The sequence below is a fragment of the Rattus norvegicus genome, chromosome 2 (assembly GCF_021556685.1).
Source record: "Rattus norvegicus strain SHRSP/BbbUtx chromosome 2, alternate assembly SHRSP_T2T, whole genome shotgun sequence".
In the NCBI taxonomy this organism is placed as follows: Eukaryota; Metazoa; Chordata; class Mammalia; order Rodentia; family Muridae; genus Rattus; species Rattus norvegicus.
The window spans coordinates 23,056,259-23,069,821 of NC_141535.1; the positions used below are offsets into that span (position 1 = coordinate 23,056,259).

Here is a 13,563-nt window from a genome sequence, read left to right on the forward strand (position 1 = left end):
TGTGACCCCCAGAATTGGTTAGTGCCCTGCTCTGAAGAGCTCAGTCCAGTGATTAGTTAGAAGAAATGAATTATTTATTCTGTGCATTGAGTATGACAATGTGCTTTATACAAATACATGAGTGAATATATCAGACAATAGCGGCTCCTCTACTTGGTGTAAAGGTTAAGGCAGAAGGGGAAATTCACTGTACTGAATTTCCAAACCCAAAGACAGTTTTCAGAGAGATAAGAAAGGCAATAGGAAACAGAGTACAGCTGCTTCTCTTTGTCTGCATTCTTGAATTCAACCAGTGGTTTGAAAATATATTAAAAAGTAAGAAGCTACATTGAGCACTTACAAGTGCTTCCCCATTATTTCTTGAACACTATGTTGTAATGACTATTTATATTCTTGCAGTGTACCAAAGTGGGTTCTCTATAGATATAGAATTAACAGGTTATTAAAGAAGGCATTAACATAAGGTGATGGAGTTTATTTAATGAAAGGTTGTCTGCATAGTGGAGAGAGGACCAGAGAATTCACTAGTTGCTTATCCCAAGAAGCATGGAGTTTCCAAACAAGAGGGATGAACAATGTCACCCAAACCTGAGATTGGAGGCAATGAAGACACCTGGATGGACACTAGAGTGAGTCCATGTTGATACGTTGAAGAGTAGGAGTCTGATGTCCACACATGATGGCAGAAGCAGTAGGTACCGTTGGTTAGGAGGAATGGAGTATGCACATACTGCTAGGCTTCCTCTTCCATTTTCATTCTTTGTAGGCTGCTGTCCTATTAGATGGGGCCACCTGTGTGCGAGACAGGTTTTTGTTTTGTATCTTCAATGTGTTTAGAACTGTCTCAGATATACTTAGAGGAGTACTTCACTCTGCATAGAAATCAAGATTAACTATGATAATTATCTGTCATAAGTAATTTATATCTAATTTAATGTATATGAGATGTGCATAGGTTACATAGAAATACTGTGGTAATATAAATGAGGGGATTGGCTATCTTCGGGTTCGGGAATCTATAAGAGGTCCTGGGGCCAACCAACATCTTTGCTTGGATACTGAATAATGACTATATTTAGCGAAAGTGGGATGAAGTAAGAAAACATTTTCAGAACATGGAACCATTTGAGACAGATCATGTTTAATGATCACAGATGAACTCAGAGAATAAATGAACTGTATAGAATTGCAGACAGGATGGGGAGTTTGAACTTCATGTTTTAGACACATGATTTATGATCTATAGAAATGCACTGTACTTCAGTGATTTTTTCCAAGAGCTGAGCTTGCATGGGTAGCTGCTATATAGCTTTTATAGCCACAGTTTGAGTAGAACTCAGGCCCAATAATGCAAAGGAAATTCAATGTTTAAGCAATGTGCTGTCCTTGACGACATGGACCCATTCCCTAAACCTCATTACTTACTTGCTCCCTCTGCTTCCTCTCTACCCTTCATGAGCTTGAATCTCAGGTTTTTTTCCTGAGTGAAAGTTGTAATACTCTTTAGAACAATGAGAATTAAATAAAGCAGTACATATACAGAAATTAGTGTAGTTTCTGGAGTAGAATGCATACTTAGTAAAGGCATTTATTCTAATATTGAGGAGATTAAGTTGATGGGAGAAAGGAGGAAGAAGCCCAAGTGAGACAGGATGATTTCCACAGTTGGATAATGACTGATTGTGCACTCATTGAGGAAAGAATACAGGAGGAGATGAGTATTTAGGCAGTTATGATGTCAATATTATTCAAATGTGTCATGACATGTCAATACTAATGTCCACAATAATGTCAGTGTTTCTTCTGACGCAGCTGTGTTAGACAGAAGTTGAGACAACAAATAGTCATTTGAATATCTTTAAATCTGAGGTTTATAGGAAAGAAAGAATTAATAAGATTTTGGCAGTCACTAGCCTACAGGCAAAGTTTGTGTCAAGGAGTACAAATTATAAAAAGAAAAATGAGAAGAAAGCAATGTATGCTTAAGAATTGCTACTGGTCATTGTTCTCTGAATATTCATGTGTTAGAAGCTTGGACCCTGCTGTACACAATTATGCTATCTTTAAGGACTTAGTAGAGGTGCCCTAAAAGTGGATATACATCTATGATGGTTTAAATGAGAACGCTCCCTATTCATATAGTTGAATGCTTAAACAGCAGGGAATGAAACAGCTTGTGAGGGATTAGATGGATTAGATGGATGTTGCATTGTTGGAGTAAGTGTGGCTTTGTTAGTGGAGGTATATTGCTGTGGGATAGGTTTTGAAGTTTCAAAAATCATACACCAGACACTATCTATCTATCTATCTATCTATCTATCTATCTATCTATCTATCTATCTATCTATCCATCTATCATTTATCTAATCCATGTATCTATCTCTTTATCTGTATTTCTCTCTCCTTCTCTTTCTCTGTATATGGATCAAAATGTAAAGTACTCAGCTGCTCCTCCAGCACCACACCTCTCTCCTTCCCATAATGATGATACTTGACTAACTCACTAAAACTGTAAACCAGCATACATCTAATTGAATGCTTCCTTTTATAAAACCTTGCCTTTGTTATGGAGTCTCTTCATAGGAATAGGACAATAACTAAGACAGAAGTTGGTACCAGAGAGTGATGCATGCTGTGACAGGCCTGATCCTACTGTTGTTTTGAGTAATATGGCAGACATTGGAATTTTGGAGTAGAAAAGCAATTGAATGCTTTAAGTGGGGCTTACTAGGCCTTCCTAGTAGGAGTGTGGAGGACTTTGGTGCTGAGGATGATTTGGTTTGTTGGAATCCTCTTCACGGGTTATCACAGGGGAAGAATATTATCATCTTGCCTAATGACCATTCTTGAATTTGGCTCCTTTTTTTCCTCATCCTAGAAATCAGTCTAAGGTTAAATTGAAGAGTTTTGGACTAATGCTGTTGGCAAAGGAGATTTCAAGACAGCCTAATATTGACTGTGTTCTGTACTTGTGATTACTCTTGTGCAGATCTACAAGGAAAAAGGAATGTAAAACGAAAAGTTCGAGGAGAAAACAAAAACAAAAAAAACAGAACAAACAAACAAAATAAAACAACAACAACAACAACAACAAAAACATCATAAAATGCAGTATTGAAGCCAAGTCCTGAGCTTAAGAAGATAAAAATTTTTAAGGGCAGGGTTCAAAAATGCAACAGAGTGGTGTCCTCAGGGCAAGACACACCAAAAACAAACAAACAAAAAACAAAAACAAAAAAAAAACCTTTTAACTCTTGAAAAGGAGATAAAGGAATGCTTTAGAAACAAAGGAAACAATCTAAACCAGAAAGATGATGCAAATGCCATAGAAACAAAGGAAACAATCTAAATGAGAAAAATGATGCAAATGTAATTTGAGGAGCGGGACAGGTTCCAGTATCAGCAAGTAGAAGAACGTGGCAGCTTTTGCCAAGTGGTTCCATATTTAGAGTCAAGAAGAATACAAGAGGAGCTGGAGAGATGGCTCAGAGGTTAAGTGCACGGACTGCTCTTTCAGAGGTCCTGAGTTCAAATCCAAGCAACTACATGGTGGCTCACAACCATCTGTAATGGGATCTGATGCCCTGTTCTGGTGGGTCTAAAGACAGCTATAGTGAACTTGTATATGATAAATAAATAAATCTTTAAAAAAAAGAAGAAGAATACAATAAAGCAGTCATGGAGTCTTCCTCTGAGGCAAAGGAAAGCCACCGAGCCCAAGCACTTGGCAGGACAACATCTGCATGGAGGCCCAGAGAAAACATTGCATGAAGCTATGAAGGTAAAGCCTAGATTGTGTTGATGGCACAAGGTGTTGGAGATAACAGATTCCTGTGATGCTCCCCAAGAGCTGCTAATGGAGTGTGGAATCAGTCCAAAACTGAGAAGTATGTTTCAGTCAACAGCTCTGAAAGGAATTGGAGAACTGAAGAGCACCTTGACACCAGACACAGAAATGCAGAATGTGAACTCCCCCCTGATAGATTTTGGTCTTATCTTGGGCTAGTATTTTCTTTCTATGCCCCCTTTCCTCCTTTCTGTAATGGTAATGTATACTTTATGGCATTGTATAAATATGTAACTGTATTTTTTTATTTTATAGGGATTTATAGTTAAGAGATTGCATTGAGTCTCAAAAGAGACTTTGAAATTTTGACTTTTAAAAAGTGTAAGACTCCCGTTGAAGGAATCAGAGAAAGAACTGGAAAGCTTGAAGGGGCTCGAGACACCATATGAACAACAATGCCAAGCAACCAGAGCTTCCAGGGACTAAGCCACTACCCAAAGACTATACATGGATTGACCCTGGACTCTGACCTCATAGGTAGCAATGAATATCCTAGTAAGATCACCAGTGGAAGGGGAAGCCCTTGGTCCTGCTAAGACTGAACCCCCAGTGAACGTGATTGTTGGGGGGAGGGTGGCAATGGGGGGAGGATGGGGAGGGGAACACCCATAAAGAAGGGGACAGGGAGGGGTTAGGGGGATGTTGGCCTGTAAACCAACCGGGAAAGGGAATAACATTCTAAATGTAAATAAGAAATACTCAAGTTAATAAAAAAAATAGCCACTCATGTAATGTAACATAAAAAAAAAGATGTAATACTATGAAAGACTATAGGGACTTCTAAAGTTTAGCTAAAAGCATGTTGCATTATGATAAGGCTAAAAGATTCTGAGGGCCTGGTTAAACCTGCCAGATCCCCGAGCTCCCAGGGACTAAACCACCAACCAAAGATATACATGGTGGAGATCCATTGCTCCAGCTGCATATGTAGCAAAGGACGGCATTGTCTGACATCAATAGGAGGGGAGGCCCCTTTTGGTCCTATGAAAGCTCATTTCCCCAGTGTAGGGGAATTCCTGGGTGTTGAGGTGGGAGTGGGTGCGTGGGTTGGGGAGCACCCTCATAAAAGCAAGGTAAAGGGGAATGGGATGGAGATTTGCAGAGGGGGAAATCAGGAAAGGGAATAACTTTTAAAATGTAAATATGTAAACTATCCAATACAAAAAAAGACTCTGAGGTCCAGGGAGTGGAGTGTGGTGGTTTGAATGATCATTGCTCCTCATAAGCTCATATTTCAATGTTTAGTCACAGGGAGTAAAACTATAAAAGAAATCATGGTGTCTCTTCACAGTTATAGAGTAGTAACTAAGTCAACATCTCTTGGAATGAGTTCTTGGGAGTACAGGTAGTTAGGAAATAAGCTAAGTCTCATACCTGTCTCTCTAGCTCTCTGTCTGAGATGTGCCCCTAACATTTTATATAGTCCACTCAACAAAGTCAATGACACACTGTCACAATTTTTAGCATCCAAAACTAAACTAATAAACTCTTTGTAATCAACCTGTCTCTGGTATTTTCTCTCCACTCACAGTATTCTGATAATTTTTCCTTTTTTTATTTTACATTAATGTCTTATCTTTCTTAAACATAAATTATGTATGCTTTCTATGTAGAACTCTATATAAAGATAGCTTGTGATTTTTCTACTATCAGCCTTTCTCTCTGAGAAGAAAATCATAAGTTATCTCTACATCAAGACTTCAAACGAGAGAAATGTGAAATATAGTTCCTCCTTCTCTGCCATCTTTGATGAAAGCTGAACAAAAGAAATCAGCTTGAGTCCAGTCATTATTAGATGAATGTGAGCTGTATAGTTCCTGGAGTGGGAGGGGTTGTTCTAATTAGTGGGTGATGGAGAAGACTATCAGGGCCTTTATGCCATGGATTCTTTGGCAAGGCAGGCTGCTATCAGGAAACAAAGCCTTTCTTGAATGCAAGTACAGATATTTCCTCATCAATTTTCATTCTTTAAAAAGTGGAACTTAAACAACAAAGTGACCACCAAGGCATTACCCTCTATTTTGTCCTGGTCATTCATCTAAGCTGGAATAGCTGTGTTGAGAAAGAGGGCTGCTGGATTTCTTACACAAGGTCCAGGGCCATTGAACTCTTCTTCGGAAAGAAGTCATTTGAGAAAAGCTTTCCAGGATCACTTAGAGCAAGGTTGTGTGGTGATTTGGATTTGACATGTTCATCACAGTCTATTTGGGACTCTGTTTCCCAACACTAGTGGTAATTCTTTGGGCAGGTTATGAGATTTCCGGAGGTGTGAGCTGACTAGGAAACATTATAGCTCAGCCTCAGGCCCCTCCTGAGGTGCTTTAGGATATGAACAGCTGTTTCTATACCCTGTCATGCTTTCCCTGTCATGATGGATTGAAACCACTCTGAACCAATGGGCCATATGAAACTTCCCTCCCTCGTGTCTTTCAATTATTTCTGTCAAGGTGACACCAAAGTAACAAACACAGTATCTAAATCACCATCTTTGTTTCTCTACCCTGAACAGTCTCTCTTTGGAATGGGAAGTCCAGTAGCAGGCAAACCACCAGGGATTCCAATTAGATACAGTACAGCAAGGAGTACCTCCTCTCCCTTAATATCCAACTTTCCTGTATGTGGGGCAGAAAACCAAATTCAGTCTGGTCCTTCCAGATCATGGTCAATTTCTGTATGTATCTGGTGGATTTCAGCTCAGTTTTTGTCCTGCTGGCTGCCTTCCACTTGACTTTGGCATTAGCTCCTCATCTGGCCTAAGGTACTCTACTCACAGTTGCTCTTCTCTGCACACAGACCCCTTGTTGCATGCACTCTTCATCTGACAACTCCTTAGAAAAGCATGAAGTTGTAAGAAAGTTGCCTTGTGTGCCCATGAGACTCCTGGTAGTCTCACATATCCTTAAAAGAGTCACCATACATCACAGATCACACCAGCCATAGTCGGCACATAATGAACTCCCATCTTGAACTTCTAAGAGATATGTCTTGCTTTCCTGAGGTCTCAGATTGCAAGACTGTCACAATGCCACCATACAGAGTTTTCATCTACCGTCCCAAAAGTATAGGCCTCCTCCTGTCTGCTTCTCCCTCCTGTTCTCTGACTACCCTTCTTCCCAATACACTTCTCCAAAGTACATGCAGAGGTATAGTGTGGAACACTAAACTCCAAAACAGTTTTCTTAACTCTTGGGATTTTCTTACTTGCTGACATAGTAGGAAAAAGATATCAAAATGACACATCCTCTTTCATTTTAAATGCTAACCCTCTGCTGTGATTGTGGCTGATTTATGTCTCTGTTAAGGCTTCAGAGAGCGCTCAGCAGCTCTGTGAGCCTGGGTTGGAGAATTGTGGAAGATTAAAAACAAATGTCAGCAATGGAGCCACCCCAAGAGTTTTCTCCTCTCTCCATGAACAGTTCAGCTGGGCTCCCTTTCAAAGACACCACTGGTAGTGTGGAATTTCTGATCCCCGAGCCCCTGTGGTGTATGATGTGAGGTGAGGTGCTAGGTAGGTGAGGGAAGGAGACTGAGGCCTTTTCTGCCACTCTACACAATCTTTCTTAAAGCTAAAAGGCATGACCAGCTAACAAGAGAAAAATCAATCTTTGAAAGTAAATACCTTGAATAGAAAAACTTTAATGTCTGTAATTAATTCATACTTTTTAAAATTAATATTACTAGAAGCTAAGCTGAACACCAGCATGTGGGGGAGTATGGAGGTATGTGTGCATGCACACACATGTACAAAAGAGGAGTAAGGGTTAAAATAAATTATAAAATATGTTTTCCTTCCAGAAAAGATTAATTTTGGAAGCATTTCTTTTGACACGTTGCTCATAATTAAAGTAATTCTTCATTTCTGTTTTCTTTAAGTACCAATCTTCTATCATTTAACCCTCTCCCAGAAGAATAACCTTGAACCCCATTAAAACACTTAACTTAGTTCCTTATTGACAGAAATGAGAGAAGCAATGTGGTTCACTGTAGGAACTCTAGACTCATCTGGGTCTGCTTAAATACTCCAGTGGCCCTAACCTCTAGCTTCCTGCTTTGCCTGACAAGGTCTTTGCTTGTGAAATTTGCCTCTAGCATTTCCACCTGTGCAGTTAGCTATACCTTTTGAGTAAAACTAGATTGTTAGAAATGATCACACCAGCACACTGCTCCTTCAACAGTTATGTTGCTCTGTTTTGTGCCAGGCGCTGAGAACACATAGAAAGTAAAATAAACCTGTCTCATTCTTCTGCTGGCCCAACAAGAGAGAGGAATGGGAATGAAAACAAGTAAAATTCAATGTATACATGCATGAAACCTCCAAACAATAAAAACAAGCAAGGTAACGACAAAACCTGAATGAGCAGGAAGAGTGTGGGTCCAGCAGATGCCCTTTACATTGCAATGTTTGGGGAAACTCAAGTTGTGAAAGCATGCTGGGATATAGGAAAGCAATTCACATGACATATATTCCCAGCACCTTCTGTCAGGCATGTGGCTTTGCAGTTCTACTTAATAGAATTAGATTATACTGCTCTACCCTGTTGACATTAGATTTCACTGTGTCACTGGCTTTGAGCCACGTAAAGCAGAGGGCATGGTAGTGACCTTCACACACTCTGCATGCTTCTTCCCAGACTCCAGGAGTCCTGTGAACTGTAGGACGAGCAACAGCCAACAGTCCAACCCATCATAAACACAAGTGACACAGGTGAGCCAAAGCCTGTTCTGCACAGCTGCTTGGATGGCCCTGTTTTAGATCAGTCAATCTGAAGCTGAGTTATTGCTCGCTGAGTGTGAGAAAACAATGCTTGTGCAAAGCTTAAAACTCTGGATTGCTGAGCTTGATATATGAATATGTTTGTCCTTAAGTATCATACCAAATAGTTTACTGCATTGTTCTATTAGCAGAGCTTGATTTTAGATAAACAGCCTTTGGGCAGATTAATCTCTAGAATTATACATGTGTATGCAAAAGAATAATACTTTAAGAAAAACTAAAATCTTCCAATGGTGCAATTGGTTAGAATTTAAAGTGAACATCCCTATATGATCACAGGTCAGGATAGTTAATTTCATAGGTTCATCTGCCCAAGTTCTTGGCACAAGGCGGTTGCCATGAATATATATGAATGAGATTGATTAATATCTAAATTGTTAGACTTTAAATAAAACATTTTCCCTCTGTATTATGGGAAGCCTTCACCCAATCAGTTGAAATTCCTAAATAAAAAGCAATTAGAGGCTCCAGAGGGAAGGAATTCAGACGAAGGCGAGCGCTTAGCGTTAACCTGAGAATCCTTCTTTTCCCCAGTGAATGAAGTTGAATACACAGACCCAAGGTTGTACAAGATTCTGAGAGTAAACTATGGGCATAGAGTCAGCCCTAAAGAAAATATGCAATCCCTTTTTAGATTTTGGAATATTCTTGAAGAAGAGATGGAAAGAACTTAAGTACCAATATATAAGGTCTTTACTGTACAGGCCAAGCATGATGTAGCCAAAACAATCATAAACTCACAGAAACTGTCTATTAACAGTAAACCCACACAGTCAAGACCCACAACAGTGAGCTAGGCATGGGCAAAGAGCTCACCCAGATCTAGAAGTTACTAATTCATTGGCACCAGAATGGTTCCATGAGAGGGTAGGGGCACAGTATCCAGTCCTATATCCATTATTGAGGACATCAGGGTCCAGTGGATAGCCACAGGACACAGATGGACCTAGTAAAACTCTGCAATGCTAAAAAAAGAGGTAATGATATAGGAGGAAGATTTATAAATAAAAAGTGGGGGCTGGAAAGAATGGGAGGGAAGTCAGAGTGTGGAGAAAGTAAGCAAAATATATTTTATACATGGATGAAACTGTCAACAAAATTTATTCAAAACAGCTTTTAACAGCATTTTGTTCCTTGGTCTGCAGAATTCCAATCAACTTGATTCCCAGGAATGTGGATCATTTCTTTAAAATATCCTCTTTTCTACCTCTACATCTCTGTTTTCTACGAGTTCATTTTTGTAGAAAGACGATTAGGATAAATATTTGAGTAACACTTTTTAAAATACTTAATATTTTAATTTTGGCCATACATGAACACCTTTGATGATTATTTCAGGGGATGGCCATTCAACAGTTACTGTAGGACTAATGTTAGGCTGTTTATGCTACAGGAGGAGGCAGAATTCTAAGATTCTTGCTTTTCAGATTCTTGTTCTGTGATATTACATATAAGATATGTCTTATATGTAATCTGCTCTTGAGTGCTATGTCGACCACATGCATTGGCGATTAGCTCAATGTTACCAATAATGCATTGACATTGCAAGGAAAGGCAAGAAAGTGCTTCCCTCTGGAGTTACGTAATGAAGAGTCAGTCCAGATTTAAAATCTCTACTTCATGATACCCATGTCTCTTGTCCTATGTCTGTCGGTCCCAGGAGTTTGAAACTGTGCCTGTCCGAGGGCTATTTGTGACTCTGTCCCTGTGTCTGTCTGTGTCTTTGTGTATCTATCCCTAATAAAGGGTTTTGCTCTGTTTTGATTGTACAGCACAGAAAGCATTCCATAGGGGAGAGAATGAGACACTTTACAGACATCTTTGAGAGTTTTAAAATGGATTAAATTAAAGGCTCCATCTTATTCCAACTGACCCAGATTACAAATATTGTTGTTTATCAACCAGTAGCCATAAATGTTCCATTCAAGCACTATGGCAGATTTTAGAAAGTTGCTTTCAACATCTACACTTACTGCTTTCAATAAATGGCGCACTTGCATTCTGCTTGGTCAGCAGGATAGAATGTATCAGCTTAGACTGTAAAAGTTGATTACATGGAAATGTAAGGCAAGGAAAACTGGTTGTCACATTGTTCTTTTAAATGTAGGTTAAACAAGCAGGCTGGGTACACGGTAGAGCAGTCTTAAGTGACTTTAAGATGTATTATTAACTCCGAGTGAGAGATTCATCAATAGTCTCTTTTTTTAGAATGTAAGAGATACATTTATCACTTTGTATTCTATAGTGTGAACTGAACGGATCTGCTGAGCCTTATTCAGGAAGTTCTGAAGAGGCAAATCAGTAAGTCTTCTAATAGGGGCTCCAATCTACAGACACAATTGATGTGTTTGAAATGGAACACTGAGCTTTAGTTAACCATCCAGCCACAAGATGTGTGTGTGTGTGTGTGTGTGTGTGTGTGTGTGTGTGTGTGTGTGTGTGTGTGTATTGTGTGCATATATGATCAGGACATCAATTTTATCAACAAGCTTTTTATGGTTCTATAGTAATGGCTGAGAAAATATTTTTGTTGTTGTTGTTGTTGGTGGTGGTTATTTTTTTAATGGCCACCCCATAGGAAGACTAACAGTGTGAACTAGCCTAGACCCCTGGAAGCTTCCAAAGGGCCACCAACAGAAGAGCAAGCACATACTGGTCTGAGCCACCACCACCAAACACCCCCCCCCAAAAAAGTCAGCGCACACACACACACACACACACACACACACACACACACACACACATTTTGCAAAGGGCTGCCATGTTTTGTTTCAGTGGGAAAGCATGTGCCTAATCTTGCAGAGATGCATTAGGGTTGGGGGTTGGGGAAGGGGGTGCCCTCCCAGAGGTGACAGGGAATGGGTTTGGGGCAGGTATTCTTCAAGGAGGGACCAGGAGAGAGGACAGCATTTGGGATGTAAGTATATAAATAATTTTTAAAATCTTAATTAAATCTTAATTCATTGACAAAATTAAAAGTTACTCAGAAAAACAATTGACTAACTTTGCCTCTCTCTTTCCGTAAAGTTGTTTCTATTGCTAAACTTTGTCTTTAATTCAGAGACCAAGAATTTCAACCACTTTAGATTTCAGATGAGTCAAAATCAATACTGTTATAAGTTTTCTAGATCTCGGTACTGTTTATGCTTTCTGGAAATGATCGGTGGGAGGGTGCACCTTAGCCTGGGAAAGTTGAATGGGGAAGTTGAGCAAAACCTTCTTTTTCAGTCCTACCAGATTCACCATGCCCTTGAGCTCACACACATATTTCTACTGGACAATATAATGCAGTGGAAGAATATCCAATTCAGAATAATCCTTTGTTTGGATCCTTTTTTGCTATTATAATTTCTGTAACTCTACATGGCAGTAGTAAGTTGGGCAGCTACCCCTGCGATTTATGGGCACCACAGGAAACCTCCTGTGTCCTCCAGCTTCATTCTATCACTATTGATAAACCATTTATTTGATATGATTTGGTCTGCACTGAGGGGCTTAATCACCCTCTCCATTCCTCTCTGTATAAGTTCTGTTGAGAGACTGCTGCTTTTAGCAATTTACCATGAAACTGTGCCTTCCTATTCCTAGGCAACTGGCCAAGGAAAATAATTTTTTTCAAAATATAAAAGTATTACAGAATGACAATGGGCAAGCTAATTCTTTACTGTAATATTTTTGCTTGTCCACATTTGTATCACTTACATTGATATTATTCATCTCCGATATTGGCCATTAGTACCTGCAAAAGATAGGAATAGTTTTCATCTTGCCGATAGATAAAACTCTCCACTTAAAATCACTAATGTGGGTGTGAGAGAGATGGCTCCCTGTTTAAGAGTACTGGCTGTTCTTCCAGAGGATCAGGGTTCGATTCTCAGCACACACATGCCAGCTCAGTACTCTCTGTTCCGCGAGTCCTGGGGCCCCAACACCTGCACGCAGACATACATGCAGGCAAAACACCAAAACACATAAAATAAAAATAAATAAATAAATAAATAAATAAATAAATAAATAAATAAATAATAAAATCACAAATGTGATTAAAGGGCTAGATTGTTTGCCTACTGTATCCCCCAAATTGACCATAAAGTCTTACATGACAGACTCATTCCCAGATGGTATCACAGTTTGGAGACTGAATCAAACAATGAACCATTATAAAAGATTTTGAAAGCACAGGAAATATTTTTTTTCGAGCAGTAAAGGGCAGGGCATGAAAAGCTTTCTTTGTAAGATAAAATGAGTAAATGCAAGTGACAGTGACAGGTATAAATTAGGATCGCATTCTTCAAATTGTAAGCTTTGGTGAGATGAATGTAGTATTCAGTGGGAATCTTTATTTCTCTCAGTGCCTAGTCAGAGTGGGCATCTAAGTCAATACTGTTTTCAGGGACATAAATAGATGACTTAGTGACACACAGATGGACAAAGGCTCATCGTGCTGTTATTACACCATAACATATATGAATCCCTTTTGATTTGGTGTCATTTTTGTTCACAATGGTACTAAACACGTTTTACCAAAAGCAAATCACAAGACAAACAATATTTCTAAGCTCAGAGTATAAGACCTGCTAGTTCAGAGGAACTGAGCTGCATTAAGTCCCTCTGGGACAACTTTCTCCTTTGCCCTCCTCTCCCTCCCCTGTCTCCTGTATGAATAGCAAAACGTGAGCTAATCCCCATTTCTTCATGGAGTTTAAAGGTTTTAGGGTAAAAACCTATTCAATGCTGCCAGCTTGGCAGATCGAAGTTTGGGACTATTAGACCACGTTATGGGTGCTAAACACAGACTGTGAATCTTACAAGCTGGTAGGAGATGTAGGCTAGAAAAGCAGTGCAGAGGAAAGGGGGACAAGAACTTTTGCTTCAACTAGTAGAAGCATGGGGGGGGGGTGGGACAGAGCTGAAGCAGCCCTTGTCTGCGATTGCAGAAACA

General features: G+C 39.5%; 1 long non-coding RNA gene across 1 annotated transcript in view; it reads right to left on the reverse strand.

Annotated features, from left to right (window-relative positions):
* Positions 1 to 460: 460 nt before the first annotated feature.
* Positions 461 to 13,563, reverse strand: part of LOC148006632 (uncharacterized) — a 33,035-nt gene continuing 19,932 nt past the window's right edge. The window contains exon 3 of the long non-coding RNA XR_015670250.1: positions 461 to 792. This is a non-coding gene — a long non-coding RNA (uncharacterized LOC148006632). The remainder of the gene's footprint in view (positions 793 to 13,563) is intronic.